We start from the raw sequence: 14,779 nt of genomic DNA, 5'->3' as shown, positions 1-14,779 counted from the left end.
CCTTGATTATGTGACCAAAGTTGATAGCTTTTCCTTGTTTCTCCTTCAAAACCCTCTCTTTTTTCTCTTCCTCTTACTTGGCCGAACCACCATCTAAAATTAGGGGGGAGGAGAGCTTGTTTAATGAGCCAAAATATCCCAACCACCATCATAAATGAAATTCCAAGTGTCATTACCCTCTTTAATCTTACTTTCTCTTTCATAATTCATTAAATCCAAATGAAATTAATTACCAAAAGTCAAAATCCTCTTCATTTGAGGAATGACACTTGGCAAGTTCAAATCCTCTCCATTAGGGGCTTGACATATGGCTAATTATGGACCATTTGAATTGCAAGACTCTAGTCTTGCTTTATCAGTGCACTTTGACTGTGGGTTTAACTTCGTTTCTATAATTACAGTATTTTAGCCTCTGTAATTATTTTTTATCAAATCCATAATTTATTCTCCTTATTTTTATCTTTCCAAATTGCCCTCTTTGTCTCAAATTTAATTTCTCGATAACTAAATAAAAAGGAAAACTAAATTCCTTCTCTTTATTGATTTTTCCACTTTTCAAAGATGTTGGGAAAAATCTTGGATACTTGAGGGTCTTTATTTAATTTCATAATCTCATATAATTCCTTGGGATAACATAAGAATTTTCTTAGAATTTTATTCCCCTTAAAAATATTTATTTGGAATTTTCCAAATAAAATCCCTTAAATTGGCCTAAATCACCCTTAAATTCTTTTGTAATTTCTCTAAGGGTAATTTGGTCATAAAACCAATTTTATAATCCCATATAATTCTCAAAGGATATTATCCTTATTTTTCCTTAATTTTCTAAGGCTCAAAAATATTATTCCATAATTATATTTGACCAATTTTCCTTAATTAGTCAAATTTCCATAATTGGCTTGGAAAATCATAATAATTATTTTCCACCAAAATTCTTCTAATTCTCCTTATCGTTTTGGCCCTTAATTATTTAGGAATATTTCGTATTCCTAATTACCATAGTACTAGATGTGATACTGGCGATGAGGGTGATCAAACTGGCACTGTTGTCGGGGAGCCATTGATGATTTGGTTCCTCATGTAATTTGGGTGTCAACTTAAGTGTTGAGCTCTTAGGTCAAAACCGTGTGATTGACATTGTCTCGTAGTCACATTTGCATTCTAATTGTTTTCATGTCTTTAGTGTTGAGCATAGTGTTTATTCGTTTTGCATAGAAAATTTTCTAAAAACTTATAAATATCTTGGTTTCCTTCAAGTTTCACATTTGCATTTCTTTTGTTGGTGTGTACTTAATTCTTGCATCAACATTATCGTTCCTGGCTTGGTTACTGTAATTTTCTGATCTTTATGGTGCTAGAAGTTGTTAATAGCTTATACTTGCATTTGGTGCCCAATTGATTGTGTTGATCATTTCTCCAAGTCAATGTTCATATTCCCTAAGTTTCACAACTCAATCATAGAAGAAAAATTGATTTCCTGGATTCTGGGTTTTAAGTCAGAACATTTTTGAGTGTATAGGGGATTTTTGAACTTGAGAGTGTATAGGTGAGGTTTTCAAAGCTTTGAGCATTGGAAATTGCATATTTGGATTACTAAAAGCCTTTAGAACCTTGTTTTTGAAGTTTACACTAGTTTTGGAACTTACACATAGCAATACTCTTGGTTTCATTGAGTTTGCCATGCTTCTGTAGTTGTTCTGTGTTGAGTGTCGCTTCTGCCACTATATGCGTCGCGACCAACCTTTGTCTAGCCGCAACAAATACTCATTTCTTTTCTAGGTTTGCTTTTGTAATTTAGTTTGTCGTGACCAACTTCTATTTCGTTGTGATAACAAATCTTTTCGACTCAGAACCTTTCTAAGTCTTAACCCATACATACTTACTCCATATATTATTTGAGTGTATAGGCATACTCATATGTCAATCATTCATACCATATGCTTTTGTACTCCATTCATTCATCTATTTTTATTTGAACTGCTTTGTGTATAAGGAAATTTTGCATTTCTTAATTGTGCATGCGTAGGAGGATTGAACCTCTAGTGCCTTATCAACCTGAGTTGGAGAGACATCTGTGAAGGTTGAGAAGAGAGCGTAGGTTAGCAAACCTCAGTAAGGGTATCCTTGAAGTGGGTTCCCACAATTTTGACCCATCCACTAATAAAGAAGAGGAAACCCTAGTAGAAACACCTGTAGAGATTCCCACTATGGATGGTGGTAACTCCAATAACCCTAATGATCCTAATGACATTAGGCAAAATAAACCAAATAGGGACAATAGGTTAAATGGTAATGGCCATGAGGGAGCCAGTGAGAATATAGGATTCAATAGTACTAATGGACCACCTAAAGGGAGAATCATTAAAGACCTTACTCAATCCGATGCTAATTTTGAGCCTTTGCCTGGTGCATTGCCTATTTTTGAAAATGATTTTGAAATTAAGGGTTAATTAATACACTCACTTCCTAAGTTTAATGGTTTGTTAGGTGAAAATCTGTATACCTATTTAAAGTATCTTCATATATAATGTTTGTCTATAAAGCCAGCTAGAGCAAAAATTGAATATGTGCTTTGGAAAGTTTTTCATCTATCTTTGGAAGGGAAGGTCAAGGAATAATACATGAATCTACCATTATATATGGACAATCCACATGAATCTTGGACTATACTGAGAAGAGCTTTCCTTGATAAATATTTTTCATCTACCAAGATCTCCTTTGCTAGAAAAGAGATATCTGCTGCTAAGTAAGAGGAAGAAGAAACTTTCTTTAAATTATAGAGCCAATTCTATGATATGCTTACTAAGTGCCCAAACCACCAGATTATTGATGAGTACCTTGTTCAATATTTTTCTAATGGTTTATTGCCACATGATGCTGAAGTGCTAGATGCTGTGGCTAATAGATCAGTTGAGTTAATGGAGCCACAAGCTACTTGGGCCTTGATCTATAGTTTTGCCTTAAACCACCAACATGTAAATCCTAGAGAAACTAAAAGGCATAAAGGCAAAAGAGATCCACTCCTTGTTAAACTAGCCCAAGACATGGCTAAATTAACTTCTACAGTTCAGAATATAAGGAGCAACCAACCTCATACTGAGCCTTTGGCTTTGGTCACTGCTTCTTGTCACATATGTGATTCTCCAATGTATAGAACTGAAGATTGTATTAGTCTAGCTGAAAATGTATTTGCTACGTATCAACAGGGGCTGAATCAATACTAGGAAAGAGATCCATATTCTAATACTTACAACCCTGGGTAGAAGGATCACCTTAATTTCAAATGGGGTAGAGGCAACAATCAAGGTTAAGCTGGAAATTATCAAGGAAACAATTACCAAGGTGGTTCTGTAACATCCCAAATTTTGGCTCATAGATATAAGTAATAGCACAAGGAAAGGATGATTACTAAGTCCAATACAACGAAAATCCCGGAGATCCCTCGGAAGGGAAAAAAAAGAAATTTTCCAAGGGTAAATGTGTAAAACAATAGTGTTCGGGGACTAAAGAATGACAAACTGGAAACAACTAAGGGCCAAAGGTTATGCCAGAAACTTGTAAGAGATGGTTCTGAAGGTTAGGCCTAAGGAGGGACCAAATTGCAAAGAAAAGATTCCTAGGCCAAGTAGGGATCTAATTGTAAATAATAAAAGTTTTGGTCGGCCAATGCTCAAAGTTAACAAAAAGGGCCCAAATGACTTAGAAAAATTCTAAAAAAATAGGAATAGGATCCCAGAGCCGATATAAGGCTAGAAATGACGAAAATGCCCTGAAGTCATTCCAAGGTTTTAGACAATTTGAGATAGTAACTTAAATTAAATTATTTAAGCTATGAGATGGCCTCAAATAATTAGGAAAAACATGTTAAAAGCATGTTTAAAGGCTTGGAAACAACAAGAATCAAGTGGTTCTGTGTTGATTTTGCAAGAAATCCAACTTTCCCTTAGTTTATGATTCTGTTCGGCCTTGACTAATCTGAATGGTTAGGATTGGATTTTGATTGTTTTGATCTTGAAAATGGATTCTACATGCAAAATTATGTGGAAATAGTATGTGGAAATAATTTTAGGAAGGTTGGAATTAAAACTCAAAAGTTAGAATTCAAGTATGTTCAAGAAAGAATCAAGTAGAGATAAGTTGATGACTTGATTCTAATAATTGTTTTGCATCATGTATTGATGCGTTTAGAACTTTGGACCATCCAAGAGGATGTTTAATAGTGTTGACTAAAAATCCATAGGGGTTGGAAAGACAAGGGAATCAAAAGAAAAGCAAGAGGAAAACTATGTTACAAGGTAGTAAACTTACCTGTATTGTGTGCTTGATATGTATGCTTGCATGATGTGGTTATATTGCCATGATGTAACTAAGCTATGATGAAATATTTGCAAAGTTATGTTTGCAAGTTTATGTTATGTTTTGTCTTGGCAATATGTTATGAAAGCATGAAATGCTTTAGCTTACTTTCCATGGCATTCATGTGTTAATGTTGTAACATGTCATGCATGTGCATTATGTCTTGCATGTTTATGGGTAGTGTTTACTACTAAGATTCTCTCTAATCTCATCCCTCCTTAACCAACCATTTAGGCCAATCAATAGTGGGCAATAATGGCATGAGAGGCAAGGAGAAGAAAGTGGAGAATTATTGATGTTAGTGAATGATGTTATTATTCAATGTGTAATTCTCCTATTATGTAATTTATGTTATGGATGCCAATGATGCCATGTTTTTAATTATAATGTTTATGGGATGAATATAAATGTATGAGGATGATTGGGAAAGTGTAAACCCAATTTATGTATGCCAAATAAATATAAAGAATTAAAGTAATAAAAGGTTAAGGGATAAAACGTAGGTCATCAAGCAGTGAGTTTGTAGCTCCAGTTTGACCTATCAAATGAATGATTTAAGCCACAAAATTTGGCAAATTCATAGTACACATCTCAAGCTTTAAAATGAGATGTAGATTGCCTCAATTGGATATGTACACAAGGAGATACGAATTTTCAAAATTAAGGCATAGAATCTGGAAGTTCCAAATTTTACCAAATGAAGAATAATTTTATTGATTAAACTTTACGAATTGGTCATGGATAAGTCCAGTTTGATATTGTTACCTTAAAGAGAATTGAAGGATCTTTTCGTAGAATTTTAGAACACCTCAATACAATTTTTATGAAATTAGTTATGAATTTTTGAAATTGGGCCTATAATCTGGAATTTGAACAGTGAATAGTAACCCGAGTAATTATGTTGAAATTTTAAATCCACGGGCTTGTATTTTTGACCTGCTTGAACCATAACGCTTACGAATACGTACTCTGAGGGGTTAAAGGTAGGATGTTTCAGGTTCTTCGAGTAACTATCAAAGACCTAATCCTTCTACTACTGTAGTTCCAGTTAATCCTCAACAACAAGCAAGTGGTGGAAGCAGTGAGTTGCAAATTATCTTGAAAAAGATTGAGAACTTGTCTAGTCAAATGTCTAAGAGTAACAGTAAGATAGCTTCCCTTGATGGCAAAATAAGCCAAATGGAAGGGAAGATGGTAACTATGAGAAATCAGTTTGAGAACATTTTGCTGCTATGTACTCTAAGATTGAGCAGCTTGAAACTAGACATGAAAATTTGAATGGGTTTCTCACTCAAATTTCAAACACCATAAATGGTCAAGAAGTTAAAGCTAGTGGTTCGATGCCTTCAAACACTGTCATAAATCCTAAGTCTCTCAATGCCATTGAGCTTAGGAGTAGGAAACAAGTTAAGTTTGCTTGTGATAAGAGCAAAGATGATGAAGTTGAAAGCCTACCTCTTTCACCCATGAAGCTTTCTGAAGGCTCTAAAGAGAAGGTACTGCTCAAGAAATCCAAGGATTCACAAGAAGTTGACCAAGAGGGTAGTAACATTGATGGATACCAAGAGGAACAACCCAAGGAGGTGAAGCAAAAGGAAGAAAAAGCTCATATCAATTCTCAAAAGCATGGGACACGCTTCCAAGTACTACAAAGAAGGGAGAACTGAGCAAAAAGGGAACCTTAATGCTTAACGGTGAGGAGGTAAATCCTAAAGGCCTTCCTTTCCTAAATTTATATACTATGTCTAAAAGGGTTGTAGCATCCAAAACACTGAAAGAGGTTGTAGATTTCTTTAGTAAACTTGAAGTGAATTTACCTTTCATAGATTTGATTAAGAATTCTCCACCTTTTGCTAGATACCTAAAAGAGCTTTGCACTAATAAGAGAAAATTTAAATGCCATGAGTTGTTTCAAGTAAGCCCAAATATATCTGCTTTGTTCAAACCCTAAATATTGATTAAATGCCAAGATTCTAATGCCTTCACTATTCCCTGCACTATAGGAAAACTTGCCATAATGGGAGCCTTACTTCATTTAAGGGCGGCCATAAATGTTATGCCGTTGTTAGTATATCGAGCTTTAGGAGTCAGGGTCTTAATTACCACCACTGTTACACTCCAATTCGTTGATAGAATAACTAGGAAACCTGAGGGGATCCTAGAGGATATCCTTGTCCAAGTCAAAGGTTTGCTTTTTCCTGCTAATTTTTTATGTGCTTGACATAGCTAATGAGTTGTCTCATGAGTCTACCCTCATTCTCTATAGACCAATCTTGAGGACTTTGAATATGACGATTCAAATGAAAGATGGTGTTATAACCATAAAAGTGAGAGAGCAAGTTGTTTCCTTCAATATGTATGAGGTAATGAGGCATCCATATGAGGATTATTCTCTTTTGGGTTTAAATGTTATTGATATTACTGTTGATGATGTTGTTTGTGAGTTTAAATTAAGTGAGGTTCTTACTGATATCTCTAAATTTTATTCATGTAAGTCTTTGCTTGATGAGGATGGCTCCCCTACTTCATTTTCTTCTCCTTATTCTTTTCCTCCTGCATGTTCATGTGGTAGTAGCAAGTCGTGTCTTCATTGTGCAATAGTTAATTATACATGACTAGCCTCACATCCACTTTCATTGCCATTTGGTGAGTTTGGATCCTACATTAGCACTATACCTCCAATTCTTAGCGATTATTTTCTTGGAGAAAGGTTTATTGTTAGTGTTACAAGAGATTTAAATCTTGAGGAGAGGTAGACTATTGCAAATTCTAAAGAGGAAGCTCACTGCAGTTATTTGTCGTGACAAGAGGGAACTTTAGCCGTGATAAACAGTTCTATCCCGAGACGTGGAAGCTCTTTTCTTTCAATTAGTCACAACAAAATTTATTGTTCACTGTGACTAATATCTCACATTGCGGCAAGTCCAAAATGCTCATCCACTATTGCTATTCCATCTTCCCACCTACTTCATAGAAGGAGACTTGGTGATTTGACCGTGTCGTTACGCCTTGGGGTCAAATACAAGAAATTTATAACCGGATCCAAGAGATGTAGTATAGCAGTGCAATCCGGGTCATGTTCACTTTTGGGAGCCTTTATTGATGACCTAAGTGAGACTAAATGCCATGTAATGCAATGAAGTAGGGTTTTGGGTTTTAAAGATTAAATTGGAATGTAACTAAACTATATGCAACGTAAATAAACCTAAGCTACTATATTTTTGGTATTTTTGATAAGATGACTATGGAATGGAAATGGATGATAGGAAACCTCTTGAAAATGGTTTTAATGGCAATCATAGTTCACTTAAGATATTAAAAGTTTCACAAATCCATTAGGTTTTCTTAATAATAACACCAATAACTCATTAAGTCCAATGTTTAAATCAATGAACTTCATTAATGAAAACATTGTTAAGCTCCCTTAATGTGTAATTTGAGAATGATCATGCAATCGGTTCATTGCAACCCAAAATCAACTCAACATCAAAACATGACCATGTAAGATGAAAGAGAATTAAGAGGATTACAAAGAAACATATATGTAACTACATATATTTAAGCACATAATTCAACATTGACCAATCCAAACTACAAATGTAAATCATTAACCAATGATTACAGTAACAATCCCAAGTTCCTAAGAATTTACAACTCCTAGACCTAGAAAGCCATAAATCATAGCTAAAAATTGCAAACTAAAACTAAACTCCCCTTTGAAGTCTGGAAACTTATGCCACTTCACCATTCTTCAAGAGTTGATAAACCCTAGCCCTCCATAGCTTCAAGAAAAGCTCCAACTGGAGTAAATCCGTCAGCCATGGCAGCTGGGAGTGGAAGGAAGTAAGATGGAATGAAGGAAAGGTAAAGGAAATGGATGGGTGAGAAAATGGAGGTGGAGAGGCAAGAAGATGAGAGAATAGAGGTGTTGGGGATGAGAGAATGGAGTTCTCCCCTGAAAATAGGGTTTTTCAGGGTTGAAAGGGTCAATACGGTTCGGATCATATAATTAGAGGCTCTATTTTAGCTTTCTGATCTGGATCTAATGTTGCTGATATGAGGCTTTCACTGCAGTAAAGGTATAACTTCACCACGGTGAAGCATTCCCAAGAGGTGCTTCGCCCAATCTTGTGATTTCGTCGTAATGAAGTTGTAAGTTGGCCGCGGCGAACTCTGCCCAAGAGATCACTGGTGAGATTTCCATTTTACACCGCAGTGAAGTGTGTTAGTGTTGATATTCTGATCTTGTGTTGTGTCATCCTTTGGTCCTTGATCTTGGCTCTAATTCCTAAGTTTCCTGCAATGAAAAACAATACTTTGAAGCATCAATTGTCCTAGAAATTAATTAAATACAATTAATAACCAATTATGACAATTTTACCCTAAAAAAGATACTAACTCAAGGCAAGGACTCTTAATCTAAATTAAGCACAATTATCATCAAAAGGAGCCAAAATCTATGATAAAAGCCCTTAAAATGATATAAAATAACATAGAACAATTGGGTACAATCACTTGGTTTAAGGGCCATAGATATTCCTACTTTACCTTATGAACCAATTTCTTATGCCATTTCTTCTCATACCTTGTCGTTTAAGTGATGCAGATGTACTACCCAAGGCTATTGCTGACCATAGTAAACTGCTGATTGACTCAACCCTTGGAGGAATGAAGGGACATTGGGATCCAATCAACAGTTGAGAAGGGAAAGGGAGTAGTCCTGCACTTTCTTCTATTGATATTTGTTAATTAATTCCTTCTTTAGTCTAACCCTTACTACCCAACCTTAAGTGAGCCTTCTTAAAGTCTAATAAGGAACTTTCGGTCATTATTGCTAATTACCTATCTTTAGAAGAAGAGAACAAGTGCTTACAAGTCAAAGATTAAGACCCTAAGCTTGGAGTCGTCAAACCAAATATCATATCTACAAACAGAAAATATACATTACTACAGTATCTTATGGGTAAGCTATGTATTAAATTTTAACCCACAACTCCCTCTTTAAGGTTTCCAAATTGTTACTTAGAACTCTAGGTTATACAATTTTTCTAAGATCTGGAGTATGAACACAGATGCTATGCTTTAGATTCAATTCTTAAGTTTCTTTAACTTATATTATCTTTAAATTTCTAAATTATATCATTATAATTAATTCATAACCCAAGTAGAAAACTCTCAATTTATAGCCTATGTTCTATTTTTGAAAAACTTAGAGAAACATAGTTAATATGAGTTAAATTATTCTCACTACAGAAGTTTAGTTATTAATCTAACAATTAAAATTAACATATTAGATATCTTGAGTCTATTCTATAAATTTTGGCTCAATCTAACAATGTACAAATTTAATAATAATACTTTACTACTCAAGGTTTTATCTATAATATATGGAAAAAAAAGAGTTTAATGCATATCTAATAAATCATACCTCAGAGATTGAATCACTAATTTAATCGTTGAAATTGATGGGTTACATGTCTCGGATTGGCAGACCAAATTTTAGCCCGATCCAACGGTTTACAAACTTACACACAGTACTTTACTGAGACAGTCTCAGTTTTGTGCGAAAATATTTAACTTATTATAAATTCTTCCTAACTACCACCTATTTATAGGCTCATAGAGTCCCATCTTTGTATCATTTAGTCAATGTGGGACTTCTTAACCTTTTTGTTTTATTTATCGATTCATATATAAATAGTTATATACACACACACACACACACACACACACATATGATCATAAATATTTTAATTGTTTATATATATTTAACCACTATTAAAGTGATGTCAATAAATATTTACTCACCAATGTACTTAAGTCTTAGAGACTAAAAACTAGGATGTTACAGGAATGAATTAGAAAGAGTAAGCCCAAGTTATGTGTTACACCTTACTACTAGAATAGCTTAGAGTTCAATTAGAACCATCTTAAACCACATTGGATGGTCTTGGGCTCAAATTTTTAAAAAAAAATGCTGATTTTCGGATTTTTACTGTTCATTTGGTAAAAATCCAGTTTTCTGGTCCAATTTAAAAAATCATAACTTAATCTAGCAAAAACAAAATAAAATAGTTCAAAATTCTATGAAAAGCTCCTTGAATGCCCTTTCAAGAAAAAATAATCTTAGAAATTAATTCCTTATGAGAAAGTGCCAGATTTTTATGAAAGACAACTCTGTTATTTTGGTAAAAACCTTTTTTCAGATTCTGGACCTTAATTTTGAAAAATCACCAAAAATCATATAGTTCATGTGCTACCTATCGATTCGAAGCTAATGACATGAACTTTATGGATACAAAATTTCATGAAGAAATTCATTTAGAAACTTAATAAAAATGTAGCTCCAAGTTAGCATCCTGCTTAGGGTTACGACACCAAACACATACTTATATATAGCCAAAATATAATTATTTCCTTATAGTTCACCATCACAATTACCCTTGAATTGGCAACTTGCCTTTTGATGATTCAGCCCCTAAAATGTTAGGTTACATATAGGGGATGAGATTTCAATGAAATCCCAGTAGTAAGACCAATCAACCAAAACATCAACATGCATCATTATAAAGCACTTTAACATTAGCTCTCAAAAGAGAACTAATCTTTTTATAATAGGCAACCTCAACATGCAATATCTAAGGCAAAAAAATGCAAGAAGCAACCATATCACAAACATCATAGTTCAACCATATAATACCAAACATTCATGCCACAAATAACAATGCAAAGTTAACATTAATGGCTAATTAAATCCCACTACCTTAATTCAAAAGCTCTTTGCTTCTTTGATCTTCTTCTTCTCCTCCACAAATATCTAACACTAACATGAAAATCCATAAAAAGGGCATCAAGGTTACCAACCAAACCATATAAAATCAATAATAAAACTCAAGTAATTCCTTAGCCTTTAAGGCTTCAATCTTTGTTCTCTAATTTTAGAGCTTTGTTTCCTTAACTCTAAAAATTTCCTCTTGACTCATTCCTACATGTTTTTTCATGTAGATTCCAAATATATGATTAGATTTAAAAAAATCAACTTCCTTCTTGCATAATCAAAGTGACCGAACCTATAGGTTTCATTATCCAAAACTTACAACTTTGATTCTAATGCTTCCAACACTTGTTCTTTAGGTTTATCCTATACCATTTTTCATTTTGAACAAAATAGAAGCATCTAAACATTGAAAATCTCATCCTAGGTTAGGGTTCTTGAAGTGGCTGAAACATACCCCTTAAAGTTCAACCACGAGATCTTTTAAAAAACAACACCAACCACTTAAAACCACCTTAAATCATAGTGTTCTAACTATGTTTGACAACAAAACTCCCCTCCCCTAACCATTGTTCATTTCACCTAGCAGCTAAAAGAGGAAAAATCAGAATTTTTGACCATCAAACTGAAGAGAATCAAGCAAGAAAAAATATAGAATCAACTACCAACCTTAACTCTAAGCTTACTTGATCCAAGATGGCTGCTTTCTCCTTGTTTCCACTTCAAGCTCTCTCTTTTTAACTCTCTTCTTCCCTTGGCCGAACCATTAGATCTGAAAATGGGGGAGGAAGAGTTCACTTAATGCTCCAAAATATCTCAACTACTATCATTTAATGATATGCCAAGTGTCACTTCCCTACTCCTTGTTGAAACTTCTTTCTTAATTAAGTAAATCCACATGTAATTAGTTTCCAAAGTCAAGATCCTCTCCTCTTAAGGGTTGACACTTGGCAACTTTAATTACTCTCTAATAGGGGCTTGACAAGTGGCAACTTATGGGCCAAGTAAAGTGTAAGACTCTAATCTACACTTTATTGGTGCCTTTTTTCTCTGATTTTAATTTCTTTTCTATAATTACAGTACTCTGGCCTCTGTAATTATTTTTTATCAGATCTATAATTTATTCTCCTTAATTTTATGTTCCCATAATGTCCTCTTTAGCTCAAACTCGAATTCCTATTAATTATATAAAAAGGAAAACTAATTTCCTTCTTATTATTAATTTTCCCACTTGTTTAAATAATTAAAAAAAATCTTAGATATCTGAGCATCTCCTTTTAATTCCATAATCTCTTATAATTCCTTAGGACATCATAGAAATTTTCTTGGGATTTATTCTCCTTCCAAATATTTATTTGGAATTTTCCAAATAAAAGGCCTTAAATTAGGCTAAATCAACCTTAAATTCCTTTGTAATTTCTCTAAGGGCAATTTGGTCATAAAACTAATTATATAACCTCATATAATTCTCAAGAAATATTATCCTTATTTTTTCTTAATTTTCTGAGACTTTGGAAATATTTTTTCATAATTATTTTTGACCAATTTTCCTTAATTAGTCAAACTTTATATAATTGACTTGGAAAATCATAATAATTATTTTCCACCATAAATCTTCTATTTCTCCTTATCCTTTTTGGCCCTTGAATATTTAGGAATATCTTTATTCCTAATTATCATATTACTGGATGTGACATTATGTGTGCCAAAGAAATAAAAAGAATTATAGCAAGAATTGTTAAGAGATAAAACATAGGTTCTCGAGTAGTCAGTTTCGGGCTCCAGTCTGACCTACCAAATGAATGAATTAAGCCATGAAATTTGGTAGGCTTATAATACACATCCCAAGTTTTATGTATACTAGGAGATACAAATTTTCAAATTTGAGGCATAGAATTTGAAAGTTCCAAAATTTACCAAATGAACAGTAAAATTTAATGAATAAACTATACAAATTGGCAAGGCATAAGTCTAGTTTCATATTTTTCCCTATAGAGAGTTGAAACAACTTTGAGTAGAATTTTGGAGCACCTCAATACAACTTTTATAAAATTAGTTATGAATTTTTGAAGTTGGACCTGTAATCTAGAAGTTTAAGCAGTGAATAGTAAACCGAGTAATTATATTGAGAATTTCAATCCACAGGCTTGTTTGATGATCTGTTTGAACAATAATGCTTATGAATACGTACTCTGAGGGTAAACATCAGGATTGTTATAGACCCCCTAGGAAGTTATAAAAATTGTGCAGAGGACACAAATGTAAGCCATTTTTGGCAAGAATACACTAAGTTCAGCATATGGAAGATAAAGTTAAGCAGAGATAGTTTGGAGTCGACAGAAGGAATGAGTAACGTCTATGGAGACAATGCCAATATTTGTGAATAGTCTTGGGGAAATTATTAGTCAGCCAACTAAGTAGAGATGAAGTATTGTACAACTTAGTCCTTTGGTCTAGACTCTTTTGGAGACCCAACAATTGAAGTTTAATATGGTTTGGCTAGGGATCATAGTTAGATCCAAAGCAGAACCCAGAGAGATCATAGTGGATCTTGACATCACATTTAGATCTCATGGTCACAGTAGACCTAAAGGAAAGTTACTAAGCCATAAAAACAAAAATATGATATCTTTAAGAAGATGATAACCAAGGATAAGTTTAAGATACAAAAACCTCTCTAGTTGGCTAACTAATACAGAGAGAGTATCCACAATTTCTTCCCAGATAGCCCTATTTTCAATTAGGCCGAGCTTAATTTTCTTCTGATTGATAAAGGAAAACTAAAGTGACGTGTGGAGCTAGAAGTCCTGATTGGGGTATATTCAGGTATGCTAAATAGGAAAAGATAATGCTGAAATATTTGAAAAACTCCCTTATATTACAAGGAAAACCCCATATGACACGAGATTAAACTAAATATAAGCTAACAAAATCCCAAGATGGGATTAAAATTAAGGATTTAAACTGAAAAGACCCTTCAGAGACAAGTTAAGAAGGGTTGAGATAATAGAATACCAGGATTTCAGCTTGCCAAGTACTAATGTATCATTATCCGTTGCTTCTAGGATCATAACCTGGCTCAATTCAAATGGTACTCTTTAATTAAGTGTGCTTAAGCCAAATAAATCTAAGGATAAGTGACCACTGGGATATAAGATAAAAAGGATACAAATGCTAAAGGTAAGTCATGTTTGGCATAAATGCATAAAGTCTAGCAGAAAGTTAAGGAAAAGTAAGGGACATTCTCCTCAGGTAACCTCTCAGTGACAGTCAAACTAGAGGTTTAGTCTTGAAATTGTGAGGATAAAATTTATTTTGAAGAGGGAAAGAATTGTCACATCCTAATTTTTAGGCCTATGAGCCTTAGGAGTAGCCCAAAATAGGTAGGCTACTAAGCCCCTCGAGGTAGAAGTCCCAAAAAGAGAAAGAAATTCAAAATAGTTTCAGGGACTAAATTGCAAAGTAAGAAAGTTACTAGGGGGCAAATGTGTAAGTAATGTTGAGCTTTCAAGAGAGTCTTAAGGGCCCAGAAAGAGAAAAGAGGCTAGATATAGGCTAAAAGTTATGTTAGAAGTCTCAAAGAGATGTCATAGGTTAAGTTCAAGTAGGGACTAAATCATAACTTCAAAAAGTTACAAGCCAATAGGG

This window comes from Neltuma alba, unplaced genomic scaffold (genome assembly GCF_004799145.2).
Source record: "Neltuma alba isolate B1F8T4 unplaced genomic scaffold, ASM479914v2 tig00010082_pilon, whole genome shotgun sequence".
NCBI lineage: Eukaryota > Viridiplantae > Streptophyta > Magnoliopsida > Fabales > Fabaceae > Neltuma > Neltuma alba.
Note: the sequence above shows the minus strand (reverse complement) of the source record.